Raw genomic sequence first — 27,130 nt, 5'->3', positions numbered from 1 at the left:
CTATATGAACAACATATTTCCTTAAAACACCAAGCACTACAACCAAATAACTGTCACAAAAAGAAGTTATTTCATGGAAGTATGCAAAAAGGAAAAGCATAAATAGAAGCCGATGTGGTGTGAAGATATCCTTAAAACATGCAATATCTTTTTTTTTTTTTTGTGAAATAGAAACAGGAAAATGTATAACGTGGAACTCTTACAAGTCATTAGCTATAGCATTGTTATTCATCTGAGCTTCTGCAACGTTCAATTTTTTTGTGTGCTTGGTTCATTCTGTAATAGGGGACAACTAGGCTTTCAATGTAGATATCCGTCGCAACACATGAATGAAAATTGATAATCTTTGGATATCTGATCAGTTCATCCTCTGGATTGTGTCCCATTAAAGTCGATCCAGGCACAAGCAATATTTCACCTTTGTTTGACATGCAAGGTGTTCGATTAATAAAAGAAGAATATACATAACTAGGATATTTGACAGTATATATTTTTGTCCAAGACTCTTTAATTCCGTACTCTCTCATAACCACACATCTGCGTGACTTGTCGAATAATTACAAATCATTGAAAGATCGCTTCCCAATACTCCAAGCTCCAAAAATAATCTCCTTCTCCATAGCGGGGATGCTCCACCTTTCCCCATTTCTCATCAGCCAAATCAATAGAAATGATGTTCTAGTTCTTATGAAAAAATCCCAATTATTAGGCCAATGAAGCTCCCCAGCCCAATGAAGCTTTCCATTTACAAACTTACCTATTTCAATGAATCGCACCCCATCAGGAATATCATTCTTACTTTTCAAAGGATTACTCTTTAAAGTATATGTTTTGACCTCAACATGATGCAACCTTTTATTGCCGCGATTCCTAAACATACCTACTACCTTATAATCATCATTGGACTCATCATATCCAAAATCATATTTGAACCTACCGAAATGGTAACCACGACTTACTGTAGGTCTAGAATTAGGCAAATTCTTGTACCTTATAACTAAGGGTGTTAATCGGTTTGGGTCGGCCCACAAACAACACGGTTCGACCCGGTCGCCCGGGTCAGCCCGGTTCGGTAAGGGGTGGGACCGGTTGGTTAGGGTAGGGGGTTGTGCCGGACGGGGTCGGATCTTTTTTGGCTACTGTTGCACCGGAACCCGGCTAGCTCGCTAACCCTTCCAGCCCGGTCCAACCCGGTCCAGCCCGGTCCAGCCCAGTTTATGTTGTAATTTTATTTTTTTAAATTCTGATCGGTCAAAATAAAATATGACCGTTGAGCAACGACCATTTTTTGAACTTTTAGCCATTTCGGCCTATCCCATTACTAAAATAGCCCCCCCACCCCCTAATAATTGATAAATTACATTCTTAGCCTTTTAATAACTATAAATAGCCCCTCTTCTTTATTTTTTTCACAACTTGGTCTCTTCTTGTAATCTAATTCTCTCTCAATTCCCTTTTGATTATTGAATTGCTTATTGCTCTCAAGTTCTAAATTAATTAATATTTTAAGTTTTATCAATTATTTACGGTAGCCACTATAAAATTACAATTATCAAGTGAAGTGTGGTTACTATTTTTGTTAGGTTCAAGTTAAATCATGCCCCGTGCTTCTAGTGTGCGTTCACATATCTGGGAACACTTTGAGTTGGTAGAAGAAAATGAAAAAGTTCGCAAAGTAGAGTGCAAGAACAGTGATCGAGTCTTTAATGTTCACTGAAAGTTGTAGGGCACAACTGGTTTAAGGAGGCATATCAAGGGTTGTCTTGTGCGTCCTCCAGAAATTCATATTTAAGTTGATTTGAGACAATTTGGGTTATTTTGAATTTGTTTGACTTATTTAAGTTTAATGTGTTAGTTTATAAGACAAGTTAATTTGAAGTATTATTATGCAATGAAAATATGAAATGAAAGCCTTTGAAGTTTGATCCTTACATATTAATCTTACTAAATAATTTTATGTAGTCACTTAATTTCAATTTTCAAATTTTAAAATTCAAATTTAAAATTTAAAACTTTAAACTTTGAAGTATAAAAGTTTAATTTTATGCCTTAAAATAATTATTTTATTATTTAAAAGTTTGCAAATAATTACATTGAACAAGGAAACATAATACACTTTAAAAAAAAAATCCGGGCCGGTCCGGACCCGATAAGCCAGAACCCGGCTGGGCCCACCAAAACCCGAAATATTCCAGCCCACTACCAGCCCGGTATCCCAGCATATTAACCGCCCGCCCCACTAAACGGACTGTTTTTTTCCATGTCCATCCCGGTCCAGCCAGTTCCGTAAACATGTGTTCTAACTGATGGATTCCACAGAAACAAGTCATTATCATCAGTGGCAAGACAAATCAATCCATTAACCGAACCCACAATGGTAAAAGTTTTGTTGGGTTTATTCATGGGATAATTCAAGTGCAATGCCTCAGTCACAGAATCACTACGCAAAGAGCTAACAGAACAGTCCCTAAGAATGTATAACATATTCCTAACCTCTGTCAACACAAGTCTAATCTTTGTTATTAGCAGATACACTAAGATGGGTTTTGACAAATTCAGGGCTAGAAACCAAAGCAAGCCAAGATTTTGCGACAGACCTGAACCGCACGAGGGTTTTCACTGGAAGCCTTGAGAGGATTTCAGTGATGAGTACTGTTGGAAGGGTAGGGTCTATCAAGATTGAATCTTCCATTTGGGGTGCAAAAATTTGAGAGTAAGAAGACTGCGGATTGCGAAGCCACGGTCTTATAATTGATCTTGAGAAGTCCTTCTACTAGTAGGTCTGAATCAGCTATAAAACCTGGACTATCTCTTTTTAGCCAGGAGTTCTAGTTGATTTTAACAAAATAGCTGTCGAATTCACTATTTATTAAACATATACATATCGTATGAATTTTAAGAATATTATATAATCGTCACCTATTTTAAGTTTAAGCGGTTCATTGAACTAAAATTTAGGTAATTCTTCTTGATTTTTTCCCTTCATTTTTGTCTTTGTGTTTTGTTTTTCTTTTGCTTTATTTATTTTTGTTATGTTTTCTTTAATTATATGGTAAAATAAAATGGAAATTGAAAATAATAGTACCTAACTGACTAGTTACATTAAGAAAACGATACACCTATTCTATATAGTCCATTCATATGATCAACCAATGACTCCTCATATTTTGTATCAGCCTTTCACGATTGTGCTTCAAAGGGAATGACGGAAGAAAAAACTTCTCAAGAATCTCTCTTGTTGGTCAATTATACAAGCAAATCGTTATAGTCTAAGATTACAACAAAATATAATTAAAAATGCAAAGTGCAGACATGGTTATCCACTTGCATATATTATTATGTGCTATCAGGTGTCGTATAATTATTAAATTACTAGTTTTAGAATAAGTGCATTGCATGTATATACCGCGTTAAGATAAAGTTTTATATAAAAAGAATGAATCATGTATAATATAGCAATCAACATTATATTTATTTTTATGACAAAAATGAGTGTTGTTACATTGATCCAATAATTGTGTTAAAGAAAAAATGATATCTTCTAAACCTGCAAAGACGATGAATAACTTAGTTTAGTTCCACCCTCCGTTTCAATTTATTTGAACCTATTTCCTTTTTAGTTCATCCAAAAAAGAATGACTCATTTCCCTATTTGGAAACAATTTACCTTTATGTAATGATTTATAACCACAAAATATATGTGCTTCATTTTACAGCACAAGTTCAAAAGTCTTCCATATTTTCTTAAACTTCGTACTCAGTCAAATGAATTCCCATAAATTAAAACGGAGGGAGTATAAAGTAGTTCTAATTATAGATTTTTAATTGTACAAGATAATAATATGTTATGCTATTGCATCTACCTAATATCTCGTTTAGACTATGTTTTTTGTCTAAATATGTTTTCTAACTTTTTAATAAGATTATTGAGAAGTATATCCGAATTTCTAATTCCGATAGAAAATTTAACCTCATTTCCCAAATTATATTAAGATACATTTGTATTATAATTCTTTTTTGTGAAAAAATATCAAGATTTTAAGAGCCACCAATTACAGAATAAAGACTTACTACCTCTGTTTCAAATTAAATGACACACTTTTCTTATTAGTCCGTTCCAAAAAGAATGACACATTTCTATATTTAGAAATAATTTAACTGTGAACTTTTTATTTTACCCACTTTACCCTTAATGATAAGCCTTTATAGCCACACAAATATTATGGCCCTACAAAATTTTTACCCCTTAAACTTTTAGGATCACATGTTTCAAAAGTCTTCTTTTGTTTTCTTTAACTTTGTGACAAGTCAAACTACCTCATCTAATTTAAAACGGACAGAATAGTATTTATTTGTAATGACCCGGCCGATCATTTTGAGTATTACAACCTCGTTTCCCCATTTACTGCTCAATTTATGCTTTATAGTTGTTATGTGACTCGACGGGGTGATTAGTTCGGGTCCGGTGAGGTTTTGGAATGAATTGGAACACTTGGTTCCAAGGTTTAAAACTTAGGTTAAAATAGTTACCGGATGACGACTTATGAGTAAACAACCCCAGAATAGAATTTTGCTGATTCCAATAGCTCTGTATGGTAATTTTGGACATAGGAGCGTGTCCGAAAAATTATTTGAAAGCCCGAAGCTAAATTAGGCTTGAAATGGCTAAAATAGAAATTTAAGTTTGGAAGTTTGACTGCGGAGTTGACTTTTTGATATCGGGGCCGGAATCTGATTCTGAAAATTAAAATACCTCCATTATGTCATTTATAACTTGTGTGCAAAATTTGAGGTCAATCGGGCTTAATTTGATAGGTTTCGACATTGAATGCAAAATTTGGAATTTGTTAGTTTTGAATATGCTTGAATTGGGGTGCGATTCATGTTTCAGTATTTTTCAATATAATTTGAGGCATCGACTAAGTTTATGTCATATTATGGGATTTATTAGTATACTTGGTTGGGGTCCCATTGGCTCATATGAGTTTTGGAAGAGTTTTTGGAAGAGTTTGGTGTTTTGAGCATAAGCATGTAATGATCCAAAGGTCCATTTTTAGTTCTAGAGATAGAAATTCGATTTCGAGACTTTCGGGATTTTGATAATGAATAATAGGAGTGATCTAGAAAGTTTGGTCTATATTCATCAAGTCGCGATTGGGTTTTGAGCGCGAGACATGAGTTAATTATTTAACGAGCGAAATTGGTATCACATTGAGAAAATGAGCTCCGAATTGAGTTTCGATTGAATGACTAGGTTCGTATTATTATTTATGACTCATAGGAACAAGAATCGTCGAATTCCGAGTTCGTATGATAGAGTTTTTTTAGTGAAAATAATAACTGCTGGTGCAAGCAAGTTCTGGTGTAAACTTTTAGTAACGGAAAATGGACTTTTAGTGATGGAAAATAGACTTTTAGTGACGGATGGACATAAACTTAAGGACCAAAAATGGTCATTTCCTTCATTTCGTTTTGGATTTTTGGAGCACGGTTCTTGGGCGATTTTGAGGATTTCTTCACGACTTCAACTTGGGTAAGTGTCCTATATCTAAAAGTGATTATATTTCATAAATCCATGGTTATATTCATAATTTATTTCGGATTTAAATGGAAGAAATCAAGATTTTTGCAAAACTTTTCAAGAACGAATATTTTAGATTTGAAGGTCGAGTTGTTATTGAAATTTGATTAAATTGGTATGGTTGGACTCGTAATTGAATAGGTTGTCGGATTTTATGAGTTTCATCGGATTCCGAAACGTGGGCTCCACGAGCGATTTTTGAGTTAAATATCTGATTTTGTTGGAAAATAGTATTTTCATATAGAATTAATTCCTATAATTAGTATTGACTGGATTGAATTAACTGTGGCTAGATTTGAGGCGCTCGGAGGCCGATTCGCAAGGCAAAGGCATAGCAGAATAAAGAATTACACAGTTCGAGGTAAGTAACAGTTCTAAATTTGGTCTTGAGGGTATGAAATTTCGGATTATGCGTTATGTGATCAGTTTTGAGGTGACGCACATGCTAGGTGACGGGCGTGTGGGCGTGCACTGTAGGAATTGTGACTTGGTCAAATTTCATGGAACTGTGTAGTTGAATAATCTGTTGTTATCTGTACATTCTCCATGTAGTAGAGAAATTAAACCACAAATCATGTTTAGATTATGTGTTGGCACTATAGGGACCCACAGAGGTCGTGTACATGTTGAATTATCTGCTAAATTATTATTTTATACTCAGTCACGGTTTACTTATTTATTATATCTCAGTCTCTATTGTTCATTATTGATACATCAAATCATTGTTGTTTGGGCTGATTTCATGATTATTGAGAGCCCAAGAGACTGGAGAGATTTATGACTGAGTAAGACCAAGGGCCTGATTGTGAGATATTATACTATAGCACGTGAGTTGTTCATGCAGCATTTGAATTATCCGTGCGGATCCATATATTATACTATAACACATGAATTTTTCGTGCGGATCCAGATATTATACTATAGCATGTGAGTTGTCCGTGCAGTACGTGAGTTGTCCGTGCAGATCCAGATATTATACTATAGCACGTGAGTTGTCCGTGCGAATCCAGATATTGATACTATAGCACGTGAGTTATCCGTGCAACACGTGAGTTGTCCGTATGGATTATAGCGCTTAGACTGTGGGAGCCCCTCCAGAGTCTGTACACATCCCCAGTGAGCGCAGACGCCTACTGAGTGCGAGTGATAAGTGCTGAGTGAATGAAATGGCTGAGAGACTGTGGTCCTATATGATGTCCCAAAAGGTCATCTTATGTTTTAGAACTCGAATCTGCGCTCTTAAGCCTTAAAAATATTATTTTTACCCTCCTCGATTTGCGTACGCAGTCCGGGCAGATTTCCGAAAAGCTTTTATGTTGAAAACTAATGAAAATAAGAATTTTTGCCTTAAAAGTTGATTTTAGTTGACTTTGGTCAACATTTTTAGTAAACGAGCCCGGATCCGTATTTTGACGGTCCCGGTGGGTCCGTATCGAATTATGGGACTAGGCGTATGCCCGAAATCGAATTCAGAGGTCCCTAGCTCAAGTTATGAATTTTTGATAAAAATTAAAAGTCTGAAAATTAATTGTTTTTAAGAAATGATTGATGTTTGGCATTGTTAGTACCGGGTCCGTATTTTGGTTCCGGAGCCCGGTACAGGTTCATTATGATATTTAAGACCTGTCTGAGAAATTTGGTGAGAAACGGAGTTGATTTGACGTGATTCGGACCTTCGGTTGAGAAAATAGTAATTTTAAAGTGTTCTTGAGAATTTCATTCGATTTGGTGCTAAATTCGTAGTTCTAGGTGTTATTTTGGCAATTTGATCGCGCGAGCAAGTTCGTATGATATTTTTAGATTTGTGTGCATGTTTGGTTTTGAGCCCCGAGGGCTCGAGTGAGTTTCAGATAGGCCACGGGATGTTTTGGACTTTGAAAATCTAATTTTTCTACAGAGTCTGTGTTCTGGCATGTCCTTCTGCGCGTTCGCGAAGGTACTCTCGCGAACGCGAAGAGTAAACTGGCAGCTAAAGTTTTCTTCTTCGCGAACGCGAAGGCCTGATCGCGAACGCGAAGTGATGGGGGACTTACCCTTCGCAAACGCGACCGGCTCAATGCGAACGAGAAGCATGTGGGGACCTGGGGAGGGGTTGGTCGTTCCTTCATCGCAAACGCGAGCCATGCCTCGCGAACGCGAAGGCCAGGGAGGAGTAATCATCGCGAACGCGTGCTGGGTCTCGCGAACGTGAAGGCTTGGCAGCCAGTACCTTTCGAGAACGCGATGAATACTGTCGCCTAGCACTTAACAGAATCCAAAATGGGATTTTAGCCAAAATTTCATTTTTCTCAAAAACCAAACGGTGATAGGCGATTTTTCAAGAGCCATTTCTTCCCCAAATTGTTGGTAAGTGATTCTAAACTATTTTTTTTCAATTACCCATTATATTTTATGAATTATCAACCTAAAATCTAGAGTTTTTATGGTAGAATTAGGGGTGTGGGTAGAAACTAGGGATTTCGGAAATTTGAGGATTTAGACCCCAATTTGAGGTCGGATTCCAAAACTAATTACATATTCGGGCTCGGGAGTGAATGGGTAAAAGAATTTTGGTCTGAACCTCGAATTTTGACCAAGCGGGCCCGGAGTCGATTTTTCGACTTTTTGGAGGAAAATTTGGGAAAATTAATTTGTGAAATATAGTTTATTCCTTTAGCAATATTTGATATCATTGAGTCATTTTTGAATAGATACGAGTGGTTTGGAGGTGAATTCTAAAGGAAAAGCTGTGATTGAGAATTAAGTGGTCTTCGGAGCGAGGTAAGTGTTGTGTCTAACTTTGGCTTGAGGGAATAGGTATTGTGTGGGTATTTGCTACGTGTTTTGTTGTTGAATACGACGTATAGTTGAGGTGACGAGCATCTATACATTGTGGTCGAGTCATAGCATGCGAGTGAAATTCCATTTCTTGCAAATTGTAGCCTTAAATCTTGTTACCCGTGCTTATTGTTGTTGTTAAAATATTGGGAGACTTGTATCCGGTTCTACCAAGGTCGATAAAATTGTGAATATTGATTCGAGGTTGAGATGTTAAATTGTGAAAGTAATCATTGATGAAGTGAAACTTCTCTCTATCCGTTGTTATTGATTCTGTGAATGGTGAGGAAGAGTGTAAAGCACGAAGGGTGATGTCGTGCATAATTTAATTATATTGTGAGGAAGAGTGTAAAGCACGAAGGGTGATGCCGTGCATAATTTATTTATATTGTGAGGAAAAGTATAAAGCACGAAGGGTGATGCCGTGCATGAATTATTTATATTGTGAGGAAGAGAGTAAAAGCACGAAGGGTGATGCCGTGCAGTCTTATTTGTTATTTGGTGAGGTCGAGAGTAAAAGCACGAAAGGTGATGCCGTGCAGTTTTCCTTTCCTGTTTTAATTTCTCAATTCGTTTAAGGATTTTTTGTTTAATTCTGTCTTTTCATTATTCTTACTCTTCATGTTGTATTCCCCCACTGTATGCCCCCTTCCCATTATTTCTGCGTTATTGCTTTATTTACTGTTGTTGCCACTAGCATGATTATATTGTTCAGGTTATATGTGGGTGTCTTGTCCTAGCCTCGTCACTACTTCGCCGAGGTTAGGTTCGACACTTACCAGTACATGGGGTCGGTTGTACTGATGCTGTACTCTGCACTTTCTGTGCAGATTTTGATACCGGCTCAAGTTGATCGAGATTTGCTACTGGTCCGCTGTCCGAAAACTCAAGGTAGATCTGTCGGTGTTCACAGACCTTGAAGTCCCCGTCTATCTTTTATGTCCTATTGTTTTCTTTCATTAAGACAGTTGTATTTCTTTCAGACTATTACTTATAGTAAATTCTAGAATGCTCGTGAATTGTGACTCCAGATCCGGGTGGTAGCAGTTAATACAGTTTTATGATATTCCGCACTTATTATATTTTATTTTAGTTAATTAATGTTAATTACTCAATGGAATTAAGGAATTGGTTAATGATTCTCTAACGTTGGCTTGCCTAGCAAGTGAAATGTTAGGCATCATCACGGTCCCGTCAGTGAAAAATTTCGGGTCGTGACATCCTGAGAGGATGCATATGATTTCATTCTTATTGCACTACAAATATCATATATTACTGTGTTGGAAATTTCTGAAAGATATTATCTTCTTTTTCAGTCGAACTTGATATGAAATTACTGTTGAGTGTTAAATGTTGAACATGAAAGCATGCTCTAAATCTTATGTTGGAAATTACTGTAATTGGACTCAACTGTGAAGCTCGTCACTATCTTCAGCTCTTTATTTAGTATTGTTACTTGCTGAGTTGGTTGTACTCATACTATACCCTGCACCTCGTGTGCAGATCCAGGTACCTCCGTACACGGCGGTTGCTAGTTTTTCGGAGCTTTATTTGTGAAGACTATCGAGGTAGCTGCTTGGCGTTTCGCAGACCTGGTCTCTCCTTTCCTATCTCCTTGTTTACTGTATTTGGTCTCAGACTATTATATGCCGTATTTTTTCAGGCTCGTATTCATATTAGATGCTTATGTACTTAGTGACACCGAATTTTGGGAGTGCTTATATTTGTACTCGTAAGATTTCTTCCGCTGAATTTAATTATTATGTTTTCAAATTTAAAAAATATATGGTTTATTGAGATTGTCGGCTTGCCTAGTATTGAGATAGGCGTCATCACGACGGGTGAGATTTTGGGTCGTGACACTATTAGCTATAGTTAGATTATAAAAAAATTAATAACTATGGAGAAAAAACCACAAAGCAAACGTACAAGAACAAACAAAGAAAAAGGAAAAAAACATAAATCTTCCAAGCTGTAGTCGTAGGTATCACAAGGTGTTAAATGAATTTAGTATAAATTTTCTTAATTAACCCAAAACATAGAAAACAAAGCACTAGCATCTGATGATTTCAGTATAAACAATCTATTTTAGTAGCAAAACTTGAGACGCTAGAAAATTGATGAGCGACATTAGTAAGGTTACACAATAAAATATATACGTGCGAGCTACAGAAAAGATATTAATTGGATATAAAAATTATATACGAAGTTTACCTTAATCACAAGTCACTTTTTACTTTCTTTCTATCACAATCATAAATTTTCACAGAGCTCGATATTAATTGTAAAAAAACAAAAATCCTAAGCCTAGCTTTTTCCCACAAATCGATATGCAGTCATCTCCAATACCTATATGTGACTTTGTAATGTTGACACCTCTTGATCTTGCAACATGGATACCATCTGTGTTGATGCCTTCTGTTGGAGCCTTTATGTTAATGTCATGAAAGATTAAGTTCTTGCACCTTAACACGTTAATGTAGAATAATTTATTCCGAAACCTAAAGTGAATTTTAAACCTAAATAAAGAAAAGAGATAATGTAAGTAACAATAGTATTATTTATGTTGCACGGGGCGATTCTTTAGGCTAAAAAACTTAGGACCCCCTCTCCTTTATATGTTTACTAGTCAAGTTAACCCCGCTTTGCCCAATTATAAAGAAAAGGTGAATTAGCCTATGAAGTTTTGATGTATATTTGATTAGCTCTAAAACTCTCCATATCATCGATTCCAAAATTAGAAAAAGAAATCATCTGACAATCGATTAACGTCACTTATTTTCAAAAGAAAATATTCAAAATTAAAAAGTATTCAAAACATGATATTATTTTTAGAAAAAAGAACCAAATCTAACTTTATTAAATCCTTAAAATAGAAAATCGGCATCACAAAGCTCAATTTCTTCACAGGAAGCATCCGTAGCTCAGAGTAATACATCCCTTCCCTAATTGCTTTCAAAATTCACTTGCCTCCTCCCTCTTAATTTTTCACGAAAATATTATTAATTCTTAAACTCCTTTTCTGTAATTGATTGTCACTTTATAATATGATTAAACTTCTAGATGAATTGGAACTATATAATTCAATAGATAAAAACACCATGTGGCATTCAATTGAATACTTTGGAAAAGTGCATAGTCTCCAATAAGGGTGGCAAGTGGGCCAGTCCAGGCCCGGGACCGCGGGCCAAACGGGTTAAACGGGCCAGGACCGTTTGGCCCGGTTTAGTAGGCCTGGGCCGGTCTCGTGATTTGGGCTCGCCAGGCCCGGGACCATTTAACCCGCCAGGGATCGGGATCAGACCGGTTCCTTAGCGGGCCAAACGGTCCCAACGGCTATATTTTTCTTTTATTTTTATTTTTTTTTTTAAAAAAAAATATAGCCGTTGGCTATTTATAAAAAAGTCATTTAACCCCCCCAACTTTGTTTTAACCCCAAATTTTTTATACATTTAATATATATACTATACTATACTATATATACATCTTATATATAGTATATAAGATGTATATATAGCTTATCGAATATAGCTTTTATATATATATATATATAAAAGCTATATTCGATAAGCTATATATACATCTTATATACTATATATAAGATGTATATATAGCTTCTATATATATATATATATATACTATATATACATCTTATATACTATATATATTCGATATTAAATATTGAATATTAAAATTTAGATCATAATTCTATAATAAAATTTACAAAGCATTGTGTTAGATATTTTTTTAACATCTTTTTGTCTCTAATATTTATTTAATTTTTTTTTTAAAAATATGTTGGGCCCACTTAGCCCGTTTAGCCCGGGACCAAATGGTCACGGTCCCAGACCGGTCCCTATAAAAGCCCATTTGGCCGGGCTCGTTTAATTTGGGACCGGTCCGGAATCGTTTGGACCGGCCCACTTGACCCGTTTAGGCTCGGGACCGGCCCACTTAACAGCCCTAGTCTCCAATGAAGCAAATTTCTATATATGAAAATGGAAACTATATATGATACTTCTTCAAAGAAAAAATGTACAAAAAATACAATACAATTTCATACCTCAAAGAAACTCAACATTCAAAACCCAAAATGTTTTCTATTACAACTATACAGTTTGAGGCATGTAAAATTTATGCCTAAGTAGTAAGTATGATGCTGGTACATCAAGCCACAACAAACGATTAATGATCACTTGAGTAAAGTGAAACTCACAAAGCCATTGCGTCTGAGTCATCCTAGTATCCTAGGTAAAAACTTGTCATCGTTGTTATGTTCAGTAACATAAATAAAGAAATAAAAAAGAAAAATAAGAAATAAAAAGAAACTCTAAGTTCTTCATTGTTTAAATCTTTTCTTGAGAAAAAAAATTGGGCCCTGCTCAATGTAGAAATTGTAAATGTATTTTGCCTTGGTCGAGCAATCCCTCTTTCCTTTTCCCTGTCTTCGGACATGGACGATCTAAAGTGAAAAAAACAGAATAAAGAGCAAAATAAAAATTTAGGGAGCAGAATTTCCAGCAAGCTTTTAGAGTTAAATAGAAGCTGTACTTTCAAGAATTAATTTTGACAATACGCCCTAGCAATAATTTCAACAATTAAAGTCAAAATAAAAATTAAAATAGAGCACAACGTTATTGTGATATAAATTCCTCCTCCTGTAGGCTCCCCATATATTATTGGTACCTTGTGAATAAGGAAGCAGAATTGCACAAAACTCAAGCAAATCAAGATTATGCTTGAACTAGAAAGGCTGTCACAACCTATGTACCAAATAAAGATGACATATTCACAAAACAAACATCTTTCTTTTATTTAAAGATTTAAAGTCACTTAATTAGAGAGAAGAGCTAATCGAGTCTTTTCTATCGAGTTTTGATGAATCAAACTATGAGGGTGTTTGGCTAAGCTTATAAGCTGGTCAAACTGGCTTATAAGCACTTTTTGGCTTATCTACGCGTTTGGTAAAATTAAAAGTGCTTATAAGTTAAGTGCTTATAAGCCAAAAATAAGCCATAAGCCATAAGTTGGTCTCCCCTAACTTATCAAATTTCAGCTTATAAGCACTTTAGGTTTGACCAAAATATTTACTATTCTATCCCTAAAATACTTCTTTTTAAAACAAAACTCTTCGTATAGTTTTACTCTATCCCGGTTCTTCATAAAACCTAAACAGTTGTTGCCTCTCAAGCCGTGCCATTGCTTCCTTTACGTGCTTCTTTCGTTCTTCTCTGCAACTATCAGACAAATTGCAGGTAATTTTTTTATGTTTTAAACACTCTATCAAGATATGTGTACAAATCCTCCTACGTGTTTCTATCAAGACAAGATGTGACTAAGATGAAAAGAATTGAAAGCTGAATGAATCCAATTTTTGGTTTTGGGATCCAAATCATAAGTTACTTTTGTCCCTTTCATCCCATATGTTTTAAACTGTACTGAGTATTTGTTGTTTGTCAAATTTAGTAGTGTAAATTGTTATAAGGTCATTTAAGTCATTTTAACATAAAAAGAGCTTATCAGCACTTTTTAATCAAACAGTTTCAGCTGCTTATTGTTAGTTTAATCACTTTTATCCAAACACGTAACTGCTTATTTTTTAAATCAGTTTCAACACTTAAAGATATTTTTCAGCACCTAATGCTTATCAGCTACTCTAAATCAGTTAAGCCAAACGGGCTCTATGTATAAAGGTATTATAGCCTAATCAAATTTATTGCTACTTTAATATTGTCGCTTTGCTATTATAATAAGTTCACTTGACATTCTTATTTGTTACCATCTTATTTCATTGTCAAAATGATATTATTAAAAATTAGAACAAACTAAAACAATGAGAAGTTGTTCCGAAGTTGATGCCATATTTTCCATGGAAACAATTACCACCTAGCTTACTTCTGAAGAATTTTATATCTCTATTTCAGCTATATTTACGAAAAGATCATTTCAAAAATATTATAATATCTTCTGCAAATTAACTATTTACTCTTTAAATCCAAGTCCAAGGTGTATTAGGATTATCAAAAACACTTTAAATTAAAGTACCCAGCGTGGCTTAAATCAAAAGGTTTTATGGGAGGTAGAATTCTGCCTAGAAAAGGTTTCGTTTACTTTTCCTTGTAGTTGTAGGAGTGTGACTTTGTTACATAAAAAAATGCAATCTATAAACTATGTGTGAATTTGTAGCCACAACCATGGCGAGAGTAACAACAGACATATTGCCTGAATCCCTTATTCAAAAAATACTCTCTTACCTTTCTTTAAAAAGAGCAGCCAAGATGAGTATTCTCTCCAAAACATGACTACAAGCTTGGTTCACTCTTCCCAACTTAAAATTCAAATTTCGTTATTGTAAGGACGCGAAAATAATGGACGCAATCTTGGAGAGATACAGGGACAACAACATCCCTATTGAGAAGTTTGAATTTTCAAATTGTTTAGAATCTTATTCGCGTGAAGTTTTTTTCCCTAGCATTGATAAGGTTAGATGACAACATGCTTCAGACTCTAATTAATAGTTGTCCCTTGATTGACACTTTCATCCTTGAGTATTGTCCGGGGTTGGAAAAGATTGAGTTGTTGAATCTTTAAAATGTCAAGTCAGTTTCCATTAGGACACGTGGAAACCAGCGTGTTAAAATTCCAGCACCAACTCTTGAACGCTTGTTTTGTTGTGGTGCTTTGGGAGAGTCTCCTATGTTGGATGTTGCCGAATGTCAGAATTTAAAATCTTTAGAGCTATCAGATATGAATATATCCAATGGATTTCTCCGGCACCTTTTTCCAAGATCTCAATCACTTGAGAGTTTAATATTAGACAATGTCTGTAAAGGGTTGGAAAGGTTTAAGATTTGCGGGAGTAAATCCCTAAGGATCTTGAAGATTAAGGATCCAAATTTGGTATCACTTGAGTATTTGGGAGATCGAATTCCTAAGGTTAAAATTTAAAAGAGTCAAGCCAATTGAAGCGGTCACATATACATGTTGATTTTTGGTACGAGAACAATTTAAATGCTTTATGGTTCCGTAAATTGAGGATATTCCTATTAAGCTCAATCTCTTGGTCTCAAGTTTCCCTTCATTTTCACAAATGCAATGAGATCAACATGAAAGATTTGCGACTTTACAAAAGAGTTGGTACCCCCCAAGTGAATGTTTTAAATCTGTATATAAATTCACGTAGAGGGCTCCCAACTTTTGGGATGCTTTGCTATGGAGTTGTCATCCTAGGAAACTCATCCTAACCTCAACTTCTGAAATAGTTACATGTTTCATCGATCGTTTAATGTATATGAAGAACTACAAGCCCTTGCATAGCCAATTAAAAGAAGTACAAGCCTATAAATTTGAATATGAGCAGCTTGCGGAGAAGGAGGAAGTTTATTTTTTATTAGATTGGTGATGCAGTTAATTTATTAAAGATGACTAAGTTGGCACAAAGATGCTATGTTTGGTGTTCTGTTTTCTCACCAGTTCATATGAATTTGATGTATTTGTTTTTTAACTTATGGATGTTGTCCACCATCTTTGAATAAAGTAAAAAGTCTAGCTTCTTCTAGATTAATTAGACATGGATTTGAAGATTCTTCTATTAATCTTGATATTCAGAAATCAGCAAAAAAGATTAATTCAGTTACAAGCAGCAATAGCTGATCAATCCTGGACTAATTCGGATTGGGGAGCTTGTTAATATTTCACATAACAAGCAAGACATCCTAATATATAAAAATGTGACTCTTAACGTTTTTTAAAATAAAGTACTAAAAATTTACTCAGCCACATCAATATCTAAGAGGAACCGAGATGATTTCGAAATATCAAATTCTGGGTATGCACAATAGAGTAACCCCAAAATAGTATGATATAAATTTTTAAAATAACCATTGACACTTCTAATAGTGGGGGAAATTTTGCAAACTTTTCATTGTCCACAAATTTAATTACAACCAAGCAGAAATACAAGAACATTATAACAACTTTCATTCCCCTAACTACCAATTAATTGGCTTTTTGGACTAAACGTTTAATTGTTTAACAACAACATTTAAAAAACCGAGGTTGTATCCACTTGATTTGTCATAGAATTGAAATCCCATTTAATCTGTCATTTAATAATCAGAATATATAGGAGCACCATGATGGATTAATTAAGAAAGATTTAACATATTTTTAAGCAAGCTTTTGCTTCCCATCATTTACATTCTATTCTTTGAATTCACAGAAAATACTTTCACATCCAAAAATAGACATGGGATGTGAAAGTATTTTCTTGTCAACTTAAAATTCATAGTTTGTTATTAAGGGACGCGAAAATAGTGGACGCAATCGTGGAGAGATGCAGGGACAACAAAATCCCTTTTGAAACGTTTTTGAATTTTCAAATTGTTTAGAATCTTATTCTCATGAAATTTTCATTGTGATTGATAAGTGGCTCGGCATTGCCGTTCAGAATGGTGTAAAACATATGTTGTATACAGAACTTTTATCACATCCCTTACCTATTTTCACAATCTTTGCATCAAAATATTTAAGAGAATTGGTCCCAGATATGTCCCTACTACTATCAAAATTAACTTAAAAGACCTTATAGGAAATAGATCAACCGTATGATTGGCATCCATAATTTATAATTTTATACTCACCCGAGCATATAGATATCAGAAGTAAGATTGGATCTTCCACCGCACCATCTTTTCGAACCCAATTGAAGTAAGCTGTTGATGTTTCACATAGATTGACTAATTTCTTTCAAAGAGCGAAAGGCAAAATAGGAAATTGAAACTCAAAATAAACATAAGAAGTGAAGAGCAGAAGGATAGCAAACATTAACCTGTTGTTGTAGGTCGTAGGAACGCATTCAATATGAAATCGACGACCTTTCATTTCCAGAAGAAAAAAAACGCTTCATCTTTAAGAACTCTTAATTTGTTTGCTTTGTCCGTTCTATAAATATTAATATGACAAGCTGCTATGGGATGTTGTGAATGTTTCAACTTTCAAATAGTAAGTGTTTTTTATCCTTGATTTTCTGCTTCCTATTTCAAAGGTTTTTTGGCAACTTAATTACTATGTATTACTTAGGAATAGTGCCACCCAATTACGTTTCTTCATCATCTCCTTTTTGAAATAGTACGAAGTACTTCTGCCCAAAACATTACCTTGAGTAACTGTTATGTTGGAAAACTTAGCAGGTTGAATTGCTCCTTTTTAATAAAAAGGATTGCTCAAGTAAACATTGCAGAATTAAAACGAAATTGAGGAAGAAAATTCTTCGGAGAACATAAAAAAGCGTAGAGGAAATAAATTAAGGTATTATGTGCTGAAGTTGTTCTTCGTAAGTAGAGAGATTCGAAGCGAATTGTTCAACGCCAACTTCATCTTCTCCACTTTGCATTTTTAAAAATCAAACTACTTAAGATTCCAACAAAACTACCCAAATATTTCTGGTTTTACGGTGACGAATTCGAGTTCCAGGTGTACGTCAGAGAAAGAGACTAAAAGAAATTGTCGAAGAATGTGACTTTTCAATATAGGAAGCGACTATTCAACATGGAAAACAACTTTAGGGTATTTCTTTTTAAACTATTACAGTAAATTTAAAATTTTAAAGGCAAATAAATAAATAAATAAATTGTCATTCGTGCCTTACATAATGCCACATCACCTCTCTTATGTCCCTCAATTATAATTATATATTGATTTTTATCCTAAACAAAGAAAAGAGATAATGTAAGTAACAGTAGTTGGTAAGAGAATCCAAAATCTAAATAAATCCTAAACCAAAATAAGGAAAGGCGTATCCAACTAAAACCCCGCAAGTTAATTATATATGTTTTGGTTAAATTATTAGTTGTTTACAATTACAATTTTATTCAATGAGAAATACACTTATAAAGGATACAAAAGGCGAACAATATTTCGATAGGGAATTCCTGCTTTTAATAGAACTAGATTTAGTGTACGTGCGTTGCACGTGTATTATGCGTTAGGCACAAAAGAGTATATTTTAATTAGGTAGAATAAGAATGAATTAAGTATAATAGTAATTGATGATTTGGTACACAATTTGACACATGAAAGGATTTATATAATTAAATTTGTGTGTAGGTCAAATAGACAAGAAACATTTACCAAATAATAAAAACTTCTACCAAAATAGAAGTCACAAGTGCTCGTGGACAATCCAATACTACAAAATTTCCTAATTTAAAAAATTTAATAACAAATAAAGTCATTTAATGAGAGTTGAACGAAGTAGTGAAAGTTTAGGAAAAAAGTTTATTAACTCTTCTAGTGTAAGAAAAATTTACGGGCAAAATTTCAATAATAAAAGAAGTCATTTACTGTTCCAAAGATTAAAGAGAATTTAACCAAGTCCAATAGAGATAAAGTCATTTAATGAGAGTGAACGAAGTAGCGAAAGTTTAGGAATTTTTTTTTAAAACTTTCCTAGTGTAAGAAAGACCAAGAAAATGTTTACCAAATAATTAAGGCAAGATTTTAATAACAAATAATTCAGGAAAAATTTATCAAATAATCTCGTGAACCTCCCTAGATTGTTAATAACATGGGAATAGCTAAATTAATTAAATAAATATTTCTAAATATTAATGTCCAATGTGAACTCTATGTTTTAAAGGATAAAAAAAGTGAATGTCATTTCGCTAAGGACTTTCGTACTTTTAATATAATATGTGTGCGCGCGCGCACGCTATGGGTAATATATATTTTTTTGGGAATACTAAGAAAATCAAATACAAAAATTTGTGAGACAAATGATTAATACTTCTAATCTAAACCAAATTTGGGGAGGAAAAGGATTAATACTCCTAACTTCTACCAAATTTTAGGAGGAAAAGGGTTTTGGCCAATACCTATAAAATTGGGGAGGGATAGTACAAGAATCCTAAATTGAAATTTGAAAGGTATCGTCGTATCAAATCAAAAAGATTTAAAATTTTAGGACTTATACATTTTAAATAAGGAAAATTTTCTAGTAAAAAGGTTTAGTTAGATTTCAAAGTCCTAATATTATGGAATTGATTAAATGATTATTCTTAAATATTAGAAAATTAGTTAAAAAGATTATTTTGTCTAGTGTGAACTCTATATTTGAAGGGTAAAAAAGGCGAACGACATTTTGCTAAGGACATTCGTGCTTTTAGTATAGTAGTATAGATATAGATACTAGTCTTATGATACGTGCATTCCGCACCAACCCCTATCGGTATGTATAAACTTTTTGAAAATCACATAAATTTGATCTTCAAAGCATGTATTTATGTTATAAAATAAGAACGCTAAAGAATTAAATACTATAGAAAGTCTATGAAAATGATAAATATTCATATTAATAATTAATTAACTCAGAAAAGGATCCTCACAAAATCATATGTGAAAACGTAATGCACGAAAGGATAACAAATAAGATGTTAAACAAGGTTAAAGTATAACAATGCAAATAATCAAGAAATAGTGATAAATGATGACAAGAGAAACTTGGGGAAAGAAGAGACATCCACGAGGAAGATTAAGACAAATAGTTATAGTCCATTGTGTTATGCTGAGGATGAGGCAAATCAGAATATAAAGAAGATAAAAAAAAATATCAAATTTTAACGTGGAAAACCCTTCAATCGAAGGTAAAAATCACAGGATCATGATGAACTTAAAATTACTTGACATTTAGACCCGTTTTGTGTCCTTGATCGGGTTGATTTGATAGTGACTTTGCCTGAATTATGGTCTAACATGTTGCTTTTCGATGCAAGTATTGATGAGATGATCAATGGACAAATAATGCACAGAGTGGGAAAAAAACAAGCTGAGAAAAGAAGAAAAAGTTGCGCGGCCACACAACTGAAGCCATGAACGCGCACAGGTGACAGACGGCCTGGAGGTGATGCACGCCCAAGTACCTAGGTGTGCGGCAACGCACGTCCGTCTCCGGAAAATTTAAATCATGCCTAATTTTGTAATTTTTGGCAATTTCTCTTTGACCTATATGAAGCCTAAGCTCGTCCCAAACTAGGTATCTCGTATTTTGGAGCGACTTTTGGAGAGAAGAAGGCAAGGAAAACAACAGAGACATTGAATACTTCATCTGAATCATCAAATATGAAAGCTTGCTTGAATTCATGGGTTGTAATATTTTCTTGTCCTCTTAATACTCTTGTGATTAACAATTTCTCCACTATGGAGTAGTCCTTCTTAGGGTTATTGACAGATGTTATGATATGATTATTATTTGAGGATTTAATTTCTGTTAGTTGCTTGAATTCGTTGAAAGAGTTTTAAATTGAATTACAAAGTCATTTGTGGTTTCACTTTAATCGGAAGAAAAGTGTTGTTGCGAATTTTATTGTGTTATCTTTTTTGGATAAATTTCACGACTCTCATAGGTAATCGAAGAGCTTATAGCGTTGTCAATTGACCCAATATCGAGGAATAGTTAAGAGACGTTCTTCGTGTGGTTCTAGGCTTAACTGCGAGTCTAGATTTAGATGTTGGGCAAATAGATGTCAGGACTATTTTTCTTCATGGTGATTTAGAAGAGGAGATTTATATGGAGCATCCTGAGAATTTTGTAATGAAACAAGCTCCAAGGCAATGGTATTTCACGTTTGAATCCGTCATTGAAAAATAAGGGTACAAGAAAACTTCTTCAGATCATTGTGTATCCTTCCAGAAGTTCTTTGATGATGATTTTATTATCTTATTGCTTTATGTGGATTATATTCTTATTATTGGCAAGAATAAATCTAGAACTACGGTCCTTAAGAAGCAGTTGAGTAAATCATTTGCGATGAAAGACTTGGGGCCAACAAGGAAAATCGTGGGCATTCAAATCCATCGACACAGAGATAGAAATGAGTTATTTTTATCCCAAAAAAAATATTTCGAGAAGGTACTTAAGAGGTTCAATATGACAGATACAAAAGTGGTTAATACTCCTCTTGATAAACACTTTAAACTAAGTATTAGTGAGAGCCCATCTACTTATGAAGAGAAAAAGGAGATGTCTCATATTCCTTACTCTTCTGTTATTGGTAGTTAGATGCATGCTATGGGTTTTGCAGTAGACTAGATATAGCACATGCAGTTGGTACTGTTAGTAGATTCTTTTCTAATCCTGGTAAGAAACATTGGGATACAGTAAAATAGATATTAAGGTATCTAAAAGGTACTGCAAATTTGAAGTTGTGCTTTGGCAGTGGCAAGTCAGAACTTGTTTGTTACACAGACTCTGATTTAGGAGGCAATCTTGATAATTCAAGATCCACTTCTGGTTATTTGATCACATTTGCAGGAGCAACTGTTTTCTTGCAATCTAGACTACATAAGTACATAGCTCTATCCACCACAGAAGCCGAATATATTACTGTCACTAAAGGTACCATATAATTATTATCGATAAAGGAGTTTATTAATAATCTTGGCTTTGAGCAGCAAGGGTACATATTATTTTGTGATAATCAGATTGCTATTTGTCTCACCTAGTGCTCCACGTTTCATTCTAAGACTAAACATATAAATAGAAAGTATCATTGGATAAGAAGAAGAGAAATTATTTGAGGTTGAGAAGATACACATTGATGACAATCCTTCGGATATGCTGACAAAAGCGGTAGTTGCAAATAAGAAAGTGTTTTGTAAAAAATTGGCAGGCATGAAGCTTGTCTATTGTTACTCTACTTGAAGACATAATTGACCCCTTGGCTGGATGTCACGACCCAAAACCTAACTAGTCGTGATGTCACCTAACCTCACCCGCTAGGTAAATCAAATAACAATAATCCGATTTAATTAATATATAACTGACTCTAATACACTCCCCAAGGACTAGTAGTACAAATCATGAGCTTCTAAGATTAGAATTTACAAAACTGGTATGAAATAAATACATCATCTGTTCGAAATATACATAAACAGATTCTTATAAATCTAAGGCTACCATGAACAAGAAGCAGCTATGACCGGAATACAGGTACATCTTCAAATTCAGCTCCCGTCGATCACAGCAACATCAACATCCAATATCTGTACCCAAGGTGCAGAAGTATAGTATGAGTACAACCGACCCCATGTACTTAATGAGTAACAAACCTAACCTTAGGTTGAAAATAGTGACGAGCTGAAACACAAGTCGGGATCCAACACCAATAGCCAACAACATTTCATAACAATATAATTTAAAGCAGCGCAAGTAATAATTCGATAATAACATGCTCAACTTAATCATGATTTCTGAAAATAGCTCTGCCTTTCAAGTGTATCAGTGAAAACTCAAATCTTTTACCGAAGTTGCCAAAAATATGAGTAAGTTTGAAACAGTAATTTTTCTAAAATTCCTTTCAACAATAAGTAAGATGTTTCATTTTCTTTTCACATATCCAGTGGAAAATGCATCAATATGCCCATATGCCAATATGTGTGAGAAGTCATAAATGACGTGATACCGTACAACATGAGAAAAATGCATCTCTATGCATGTATGTCAAGTGTGCATGTCAATGCGATGCACCTCAGTGATAAAACCATATGCATACTCTCAGAGTATCATTTCGCTCAGTCCTCCCAGTCACTAAATCCTCACAATCACTCAGTCCTCCCAGCCACTCAATCATCACAGTCACTCATACCTCACAGTCACTCAATCCTCCCAAGTCACTCGGCACTCGCACTCGGCACTCGTACTCAATAGGTACTTTCGCTCACTGGGGTGTGTACAGACTCCGGAGGGGTTCTTTCAGCCCAAGCGCTATAACAAGCCAATCATGGCATAAATCAATGAAACATGCTGCGGCGCGCATCCCGATCCCATAAATATCCTCACCATCAGGCCCTCAACCTCACTCAGTCATCAATCTCTCCAGTCTCTCGGGCTCACAATGTCATGAAAATCAGCCCAAAATGATGATATTATGAATCAATAAATAATAACAGAGACTAAGAGATGATATGAAATGAATGAACATGACTGAGTTTTACAATTTCAATTTAAACAAATTTAACAACTATATGACCTCTGTGGGTCTTAATAATACTGACATATAGCCTCAACATGATTTTAACATGATTCTCAGCTCAATAGCTCTAGTATGTAGAGATTTCCATGATTTCAGATAAGCTCAGGTAACTACACAGTACCACAGGAATAACGGAATCACAATTCACACGGTGCACGCCCATACACCCGTCACTAGCATGTGCGTCACCTCAACACCAAACACATAACACGTATAATTAAGGGTTTATACCCTCAATTCCAAGATTAGAAGAGTTACTTACCTCGAACAAGCCAAATCCAATACCGAGCAAGCTGTACAATACTCCAAAAATTCCATTCCGCGCGTATCAACCTCCATACGCCTTCCTATCTCCTCAATTTAAGCCAAACGACTCGTATCTATTCAAACAATATGCAAATTAATCACAACTTACTCTAATGCTTACAATAACAATTTATAAAAATTTCCAATTCCGTTGGAAATATCGACAGTGGGGCCCACATCTCGGAGTCCGACGAAACTCACAAAATCCGAACACCCGTTCCGATACGAGTCCAACCATATAAAAATTATCAAATTTCGACATCGGATTGACCTTCAAATCTTCATTTTATATTTTTGGAAGATTTTATAAAAATCTGATTTTTCTTTTATAAATTCACGGATTCATAATGTAAATGAATATGGAATCATGAAATATAATCAATATAGGATAAAGAACACTTACCCCAATATTTATCCGTGAAATCGCCCAAAATTCGCCTAAACCGAGCTCCCCAACTTTGTTTTTTGTCAAAAATGGCTGAAAACCCCCGTTTTATGAGGTTTTTACGTCTGTGGCGCTTGAGTGAATGGTCAACCCAGATTTCCTTCTTCACGTTCGCGGGACCTCTCTCGTGTTCGCGAAGAACAAAGTTCGCACCATAAACCAGCAATCTTTCTCGACACGAAAATGGACATAACTCTCTCATACGACCTCGAAATTCGACGACTCTTGTTGCTATGGTTCCATAATTACGATATGAATATAATGGTTCAATACAATCACAAATAAATAGTCGTTTTCTCTATGTGATACCACGCATTCTTGTAGAATCGACATCGAAACATTCTAGCTTCGATGTCGAAACATAGGAAATCAAGTCCGATTGACCTCAAATAATGCACACAAGTCATAAATGACATAACAGACATATTCCAAATTTCCAAAATCAGATACCGAACCCAATATCAAAAATTCAACTCCCCGCTTAGACTTTCAACTTAAATTTTTATTTTAGCCATTTCAAGCTTAATTTAACTATTGACTTTCAAGTAATTTTTTGGATATACTCCTAAGTCCAAAATCACCATACAGAACTATTGGAACCATCAAAACTCTATTTCGGAGTTGTTTGCACAAAAGTCACACTCCGGTAAACCCTTTTCATTTAATCTTCCAACATGAATTCATTCTTCCAAACTGAACCCGAAACACCTGAAAATCAAAACCGACGATTCACACACGTCATAATACATCATATGAAGCTATTCAAGACTTCAAATAGTATAAAGGAGAGTAATTACTCAAAGCAACAAGTCGGGTCATTACACTGGAGGGGAAGATTGTTGGGCCATTCCCATGTTGTCCAGCCAAAGGCCCAATAGCCTAATTCGATTCTCTTTTGGTTCCATTCTTATTCTGAATTGGATTCGATTTTTATTCTTATTTGGAGTTAGTTTTTGGCTTTAAGATAAAGTATCACTCATTATCTATAAATAGAGCAACCTAGAAAAATTTCTCAATGCTCATTGGTATAAGTCTTTGAAAGACTTTAGCACATAAGAATAGCTTTTGAGAGAGCTTTCATCAAGAGAGAAGAGAGAAGAAAAAGTGTTTGTTTTGCTGCAGATTTTTGTTCCGACCAGCCAGCTTCAAATTACGTTTTCCAATTCGTTCACCATTGGATCGGGCTGAAATTTTGACCGAATGTTCTTAATATCTTGGTCTTTGATTTGAACGGTGAAGATTGTATTTTTAAGGCCTGTAGAATCCGAACTTGAGCCCCAAATATTTTTTCAGTTGATTTGTTATTGCTATTGTTGCTCCGTGTTTGGCGCTTTTTGTATAATCAATTTGGAGAAATTTTGCAACTCTCTTATTGTTATAGTGGAGTTTTTTGAATCTTTTTTATCCCGTAATTTTTACTTTCGACTTGAAAGCTTTTCCACGTTAAAATTTGATGTTCTTTATCTTTTTTATATTCGGGTTTGCCGCTTTATCGACATAACACTCCCTATGTCACTTCTTTATGTGACAATATCACTATTTGGGAGTCAAATAATTTTTTTTATAACGTATTTTATAAATATTTTGAATTGTAACTATTTTGACTTTACTTTTTTTTATATAATTTTTAAATATATAAAAAACTTAAAATATGTGAATTTTACGTGTGACCCTGATATTATGAAAAGATTCGGCATAAACAGGAATGGAGAGAGTAATCTCTAAAATGATTAATTAATCCAACCGTACATAATAATTTGTGAAGACTTTCTTTGCAAAGAGAGCAAATTATAGTGCGTTTAAATATAACTACGTATATTTTACTTGTAAATTGTGTTATTATTCATCTTGCTTTTTTATGTTAAATTATTGTTGTTGATAGAGTAAAGGTTTTTTGATGTAACAGAACTACGTTCAACCCGACTTCCCACGGAGGGATACATAGCAACCCATGTAGGGTTCGGTTTCTCTCCCCTTTTCTCTTGTAATAGAAAAACCAAATATCACTTTTGTAAGTTGCACAGGAACTACACCAACTTGATTTCCTCAGAAGGGAATACGTAGGCAATCCTCACCGGATTCAGTCGTCTTTTGTAATTGAACTACGTTCTGGCCTGATTCCACTTGGATACGTAGGATGTTAGAGTCAGACTCGACCATTTTCAATCTGAATCTCATCATTTTGCATCTGTTGTAATTGAATTACACTTCGACCTGATTTCATTTGTATACGTAGGCTGCCTGAGTCAGGATCGGTCATCTTCATCATATTTTATCATAACCACGAACTACGTACAAACCTGATTCCGTTTTGGATACGTAGGAAACCTGAAAAGGTTAGGTCATAACCTTAGGAAAGACTTGTAATGAATTAGTTCAATTTAGGACACAGCTGCGACAGCAAGCAACCACATTGTCAGAAACATCATGGAGAACAACATCAACGGGACGAAGTTTTCAAGAGAATACGCTCACGTGTGGAGAACCTTTCGTAACATATCATAATCCGGAACGACTATATTTGCCTTAAAAGAAACAAGTATTTTCAAAATATTTTCTAAAATATATAAATATATATATATATACAGTAATTTGTTCCATCTACCGAACTTCGAGGCACAATCATGTCAAAGGTCGGGGCAAACCAACAGTATGATCGACACAAACCAATTCCCCCTCCCCCCACTACGAATTTTTCTTTGAGTGCAGGGTCAATAGGGAGTAAGGAAACACTAGGACCACACTGGGGAAAATGACGGATCCGCCATTTTCCTAAGATTATCTCCTTTCCTTTTTTACTTAAAAATTTCTAGTACAGCTAAAGCTAACTCTTGAATCCTCTGCAGGTACCTCGGAATCAGACAACTGATATGGAAAGACCTGTACATATCGAATCACCTGCTCAATCAATCGGAGCACCCTGTACAAATCGAACGTCGCCTTTGCCAACTG

General features: G+C 34.8%; 1 pseudogene; it reads right to left on the bottom strand.

Annotated features, from left to right (window-relative positions):
• Positions 1–224: 224 nt before the first annotated feature.
• Positions 225–2,733, bottom strand: LOC142168872 (F-box protein CPR1-like; annotated as a pseudogene).
• Positions 2,734–27,130: the final 24,397 nt, after the last annotated feature.

The sequence above is a fragment of the Nicotiana tabacum genome, chromosome 14 (genome assembly GCF_000715075.1).
Source record: "Nicotiana tabacum cultivar K326 chromosome 14, ASM71507v2, whole genome shotgun sequence".
Lineage (NCBI taxonomy): Eukaryota > Viridiplantae > Streptophyta > Magnoliopsida > Solanales > Solanaceae > Nicotiana > Nicotiana tabacum.
This window is presented reverse-complemented; position numbering and strand designations above follow the sequence as displayed.